This window comes from Mus caroli, chromosome 11, assembly GCF_900094665.2.
Source record: "Mus caroli chromosome 11, CAROLI_EIJ_v1.1, whole genome shotgun sequence".
In the NCBI taxonomy this organism is placed as follows: domain Eukaryota; kingdom Metazoa; phylum Chordata; class Mammalia; order Rodentia; family Muridae; genus Mus; species Mus caroli.
The window spans coordinates 15690289-15697072 of record NC_034580.1 but is presented as its reverse complement, the minus strand read 5'-3'; the positions used below and the strand labels follow the sequence as shown (position 1 = coordinate 15697072).

General features: G+C 45.2%; 1 pseudogene; it reads right to left on the bottom strand.

The window, feature by feature from the left end:
* LOC110304144 overlaps positions 1–6015 on the bottom strand; it is a 14325-nt pseudogene extending 8310 nt beyond the window's left edge.
* Between the last annotated feature and the right edge of the window lie 769 nt (positions 6016–6784).

Here is a 6784-nt window from a genome sequence, read left to right as displayed (position 1 = left end):
CACACACACACACACACACACACACACACACACACACACACACACACACACACACACACACACACATCTTCCCTGCATGTCTGTAACTCGGGGTTGACGCTAAAGGTCTGAGAATCTATGCTCCAGCAGTTCTCTGGAGCAGAAAGTTTCATTTTGTTTTCCAGCCAAGGCTGTCATTTGGATTCCCCATGTTCAGGGCCCAGAAGTGCTCACGTGTAACATGAAAGTGACACACTTATAGAAAACCCTGACACAGACCCAGATCATATCCTGCCTTTAGGGTTATTTCTCCTTTGTGCCCTGTCCGGCCTTGAGAATGGGAATTAGACACTGACTGACCTCTTTCCTCTTGCAAATCCCCTCTGCGGCAGCCCTCCTTTCCTCGGGAGGCTTTGGAGGGGTGTGTGGTGCTTGGCAGGGATCCTTCCAGGGCGAGTCTATTAGGCTTCGAGGATTCTTTTGCTGAGGAGGTGTAACCATAGCGTGCCACGAGGCCTCTGCCAGCCGTGCTTTATAATTCAGACTGTTGCGCTTGCTTGTGTTAATCAACATTTACATGCCCCAAATCCTTTATAGAGCAATGGGATAATAGCCTTCAAGGCTATAGTTACTATTTTGGGTCAGGCTCACTTGTAAAACAGGATCTTTTTATTGGGAAGCTGTTTTCAGTTAGAGGAGTATATAAAACCCTTTGAAAGACAGAATTTCAATTTTGTGGTTGCTTTCTTATATACTTTAAATGGTAAAATCGTTGCACTTAGGTTTATTTTATACACATACTATACACACACACACACACACACACACGCGTGCACACACGCACACGCACACACGCACACACACACACACACACACACACACACACACACACACACACACACACTTCAAACAGGTTAAAGTCCATGCTCTGAAGCCAGACTTCTTTATGACTTAATATGTATGGGCGTTTTGTATTTGTGCATTTCTCTGTACTGTGTGGATACCAGTTCCTGCAGAGGCCAGAGAGGGTGTCAGGTTCCCTGGAGCTGGAGACAGAGATGGTTTTGAGCATCCATATTGATGCTAGGATCTGAACTCTGGTCCACTGGAAGCTGGTACTCTTCACCACTGAGGCATCCCTCCAGCCTCTGAAACCAGACTTTGTAAGGATGGAGAGAAACAGGCTGAATGGAATTTGACCTAATGTACAACTTTTCTGGTAAGCAGTAGTATGTTTAACTTGCGGGATTGTGGGTTCCCCAGGGAGACTGGGGTATTGTGTCTAGTGGTGGGCAAAGGTGTAGAAGACACAGATTGTATGTCTATGAAGAGAAGTCAGAACATACTGGTGTGGGTCGAAATGGGTTGTAGAGCACCAAGCTTACACATTTCTGTTCTTAGAGACAGACTGCCAGCTTGGCATTGTAGGAGGTCCCTAGGCCCCAAGTCTTGTTAAGCAGCCTTGGATCAAGCATAGTGAGAAGACTGTGGGTAACTTAGTCTTCGAGAGCTGGATGTGGATTGGTGGCTGGAGTCAACACTTTCCCACCAAGCAGAGAGCTCAGGAAGTTTCCATAGACTGTAGGTTACTTTATCAGAAACGGCTGCTCCTGTAATAACTGAGAACATGCTGTTGTGGCCCCACAGGCTGCATTTATTGTGTGTAGAAGTCCTGCCTCCTGGATCTTCCTGGAACTGTGGATACTGTAGCTTCCATAGTTGTTAGAAGAGGTTTTAGATATTGTTATGGTCGGAATGTGAAATATCCCATAGGCTCATGTCTTTGAACAGTTGGTTCCCAGCTGGTTAGGTAGTGGGAAGTTGTGGAAATCTTAGAACCTTGCTGGGGGAAGAATAGCAAGTAGGTCTTGCTACTCTCAAGCTGTTCTGCATGCTATGATTGACAGATACCTCTGAAACTGTGAGCCCACAGTATCTTAACTAATAGAGATACACAGAGGCGGCTTCCCTTACAATGAAGTTACATTTTGATACACCTGTCATAAGGTGAAACATATGCATTTATCTCACATTCATTTCATGGTGAACATTACAGCTTAATAACATGTAATTGGTTGTTGTTTTGCTGTTGCTCACCTTGTGACAGAGGATTGTGTTGTTCCAGGGAAGAACAAAATTCAAAATCTAAAGTAGCGCTTATATTAAATATGGGTCACTTTTATACATCACTGTGAAAAATTATAAGTCTATGAGTCCAGGGTTCTCTATACTCAGCAGACCAGAACATTTTAGTCAGGAGGGAAGTCCATGTGACTAACTCATTCATCCAAATCAAGAAAGGGTGTCATCTCTTACAGGAGGGCCTGGGTAGATGGCACAGTGTCAACTGCTGCTGAGAGATCTACTGAGGATGTCCCTAGCAACACAGGGACTTGGAGTTAGGCTTGGCAAAGTCATGAGTTGGCTGGAGTCATACTGGAAGATGAAGGATGGGGTGAGCAAATATAGGCCCACAATGAGATGTTTCTGGAGGAAATAAATGAGAATGGAAGTAGCTAAAGGAAAACACAAATGCTTCCCGTTCTTGTTTCTCCGTCTAGGGGCACCTCTGTGTAGTTAGGTTGATTTGGGATCACACAGGTTCAGAGGTATCTCAGTCAATCATAGCACGCAGAACCTACTTGCTACTCTAGATACGAAGGGCGATGTGGGGAAGATGAGACTGAAAGGTACAAGCACACAGGGCGTGAAGATGGTAATTAATAATGGAAGGTTCTAGAAAGGACAAGAAGAGATAGGAGCTGGTTGTCCAAAGCTGGATCAACCCTACATAGATAGCATACTAACTTCAATAGGAATGTCGCGAAGTTGGAGGTGGGAAGGTCTCTTGATGCTGGGTGTCTGGTAGAATCCCTTTCTTATGAATTGCGCTGACGCCCTGGAGTAAGAGGCAAGGCTGTCTGCAGAGAGAGTAAGGTAAGATTTACGTGATGGACCAGCAGCTCACAGAGGATGTAAGATGTCTGCAGAGAGAGCAAGGAGTGAGTTGACTAATTATCCATCCTAGTACTTTATAACTCATACATTGCCTCTATATGGCTCATTTCTTGTCATCCTGGTCAGCCATGCACTAGATTCTATTTTTTTTTTTAAAAAAAGATTTATTTTATTTATATGAGTACGCTGTAACTGTCAGACACACCAAAAGAGGGTATTGGATCCTATTACAGGTTGTTGTGAGCCACCATATGGTTGCTGGGAATTGAACTCAGGACCTCTGGAAGAGCAGTCAGTGCTCTTAACCACTGAGCCATCTCTCCAGCCCCTATACTTTCTATTTTTAAGATGGGGAAAATGTCTACATTGAGGCCAAGTTGTTCTGAAACCCATGCTTTGCTTCTCATTTGGTCCTCCGAGAGTCTGGTAGATACTTCAGCTTAGCTAGCTTACTGGGATCTCTCTCTTTAGGTCTGCAGCGTACTAGAACCCTCTTCCAAGTTCTTATTGCTCAGGAACCATGCATCATTTAGACTGTACTATCACAGGGAAAGGTGTCTTGTTTTGAGTTTTTGAGAGAGGTTTTACGCTATAACCCAAGCTGGTCTCGAACTCGCTACGTGGATCAGGCTGGCCCCAAACTCATAATCCTCAGGATTACAGGCACATAATATCACACCTGGCATGTGGCTAGTTTTTTCTTTTTTTTTTTTTCAACTGACTAGAGGAATTTGAATGGAATCACCCATTTGTCTGGAGCAATTCATGAAGCAGTCAGTGTTAACCTTCGTGCTGCCTTTGCGGTCTGAGGGCCATGAGTAGTCCTCAGGTGTTAGAGGTGGCATTGGTGTCTGGTTAGAGTGGCATTGACTTTCCATCAAGAGCAGGGCTGCCATGAGAGCTCAGTCAGGCTGGTGGAGGTCTGGCTGTAGGCAGGTTGGTGATGTTTGCCAAAGGCACAGGGATGGGAGCTGTGGAGGTCACTGGTTTGGGTCTAGTTGGAGGCAGATGAGCACACTGAGGTCCGAGCCCCTTCCAGGCAGCTAGACTGATGAGTTCTTCTTTAGCAGACGAAACAGACAAGAGTCCAATGGACAGACTGCACGCCATCACTTCCCGCTTATGTGAGGCTCGCAAGCTCCCGAGTGGCTTTGAGGGAGCTGACAGGCTGTTCACAGACTCCTCTCTCACTCATCTGTACAAAAGTCTTTTCTCCTTGAGACATTTCTAGCTCATCAGTTATGGTTCCGTTAAAACAGCAAGGAGACTGATAGCGGAGGAGAAACAGGTAGTCAGGTTGCTTGATGGTACTGCTTGGATGTAGAGGTTTCCTCTCAGCCTCCTCTTCCCCACTTTCCCCTTTCCTTCCTTGCTTTTTTGTTTCTCCCCTAGTTTTCACCTCAGTCTCACTCTCCGATTTTACACGGCTTCTCCCTGAACATCCTCTCGTCCCTCTCAGGGAGTCTATCCTTGTGCTCCGATCTCTCCCCCCACCCCCTGCTTTTTAGAGGACACCAGTCAGATTGGTTAAAAATCTCTAGTAAACATCATCTTTACTGTCTAAAGAGACTACTTCCCTGTTCTGAACTACTGGGAATCAAAACACCAGCGTGTGTTTTGTGTATGTATATGATATGGTGTGTGTGTGTTATTTATTTTAATCCTTAACATGTAGTATTGGTTGCTATGTTGGCATATGAGTCTCAGAAACTATGATGCTCTGTAGACTGGAGGTGGGACCATCTTGTGGCTACAGGCCTGTCAGGAATTAGCCAAACAAAGTTTCACACATCAAATGATTTAGTATTATAGAAAAGAACAGCTCTGATGATGTCTGTCAGAGAGAGCATTATGCTGGAGTTGGGAGATGGAAGCCGTCTGTTGTCCTCCCTTGGTTGTGTAGATCACAGATGATAGAATAGTGTTTGGCCTTTGGGAGAGAGAACTTAACCACTTGGCAATAGGGAAACATTTTGAGAACATCATGCATGGTGAAATAGGAATGAATAAAAACATCTCAGGACAGTTTACTATATGACTCACTTACACCACTTGGGGCTATATCCAAAGGAAACAAAGTAACAAACCAGACACCTGTTTGCTCCCAGTCACTGTAGGGCTAGAGCCAGCTTAGGTGTTCATCAGCAGACAAATGGGTGAGAAAAATGTGGTACCTGTACACAATGGAGTATTAGCCCACCATAAAGGAGGAAGGAGACCTTGTCATTTGCAGCAATGTGGCCACCAGAGAACAGCGTGTTAAACGAAATAAGACAGACACAGAGAGACAAGGGCTATGTGTTCTCTCTCAAGTGCAGAAGAGAAAAAAAAAAAGAGTTGACCTGAAGGTAGAGGTTTCAGAGTTCAATCACAAGGTCTGGCCAGGTTCGGGAGCTGGAGCAGTACTAAGGACAGGTGGATCTGCGACTGCTGCACGTTGCATGTGTGTGTGAAAATATGCCTAACCTAGTGGGGGTGGGGGTGCGTGCCTCCAACCAATCCCAGACAGATGCAGAAACCCTGTCTCAAACACCCTGTGAGCATACACTAGTTTTATACATGAGTTTATCTGCATGTACTGTTTAATAATAGTCAAAGGCATACACATATCAACAGAAGAAGGTCTCAGTTGTAGGGAGAGAAATTAGGCTGTGGATGAGAAAGGAGGACGGTTTTCAAGGTGGAACAAAAGTGTGCACAGACTCCAGACAGTGATGTTCCCTGAACAGTTGTTGAAATCCTTAGTTTTGAAACAAGCACCTCCTCTCAAAGTACTCCATTTCCACCAACTTATGGCAAGACACAGCTACATCTTTTGCTCCTAGTTCCTGAAAACATGGGGCATTTCAGGATCTTAGGATGAAGGAGAGCTTCCCTTGGTCAGTTGCTGCTTGCCCTGTATGGACCATTGGAGGAGATTTGAGGCGAGCAAGGTGCACTTTTAGTCCTCAGGAGGATGTACCTGGAACTGGTGACACCCCAAGCAGCCTCGGCCAGCAGGATGCCTGGCAGCTGATAGTGACACAGGATTGGGATGTGCTCATGGGCCAGCACCTTCCTCAGCGTGTGCAAGGTCATAGACGCTTGAATGTGGGCACCCTTCCCAAAAAAGTGGTAGGTGAACATTTGCTGATGGAGTGTGTGCATCCACACACACGTGTGTCTATGCTCCTGTGTTTGGCTTGGGTTTCTCAGCTCTATATGGCCTGTCCGGCTGAATTCAGCTTAAGGCCTCTTTTAGCCCAGAATGGCTTTAATGTCTTTGTTTTTATTTTTGGCATGTAAATGTGTGTATGTGCATGTGTGAATGTAGGTGTGTGTGTGTATGAGTGTGTGCATGTGACTGTTAGAGTATGTGTATATGAATGTATGGACTGTGTGTGCATATGTGTAAGAATATGTGTATATGAATGTATGGACTGTGTGTGCATATGTGTACGTGAGTGCATGTGTGTGTGTGTATGTGTATGTATCCACATGAACATACATGTATCTGCATGTATGAACCCATGTGCAGAGGACAGAGGAGGAGAGCTGGGGTCCTGTTCTGCCACTCTCCCTTATTTCCTTGAGACAAGCTCTTTCACTGACTTTGGAACTGGACCAGTGGTTGGCAAGCTGTTTCCTATCTCCATTCTCACTCCTCAGCTCTGGGACTGCAATCATGTCCACTCTGGAGTCATGCTTGAGTCTTTCTTCATGTGGTTTCTGGAGATTTGAACCCAGGTCCTCATCTATGTTCAAGCCTCTTGCTTCTCTCACTCATCCTTCGAGCCTGACTTACACTTCTTAAAGACTAAAAGGAAAACAAAAACAAACAAAACTAAGATTATGTGACAGAGACTAT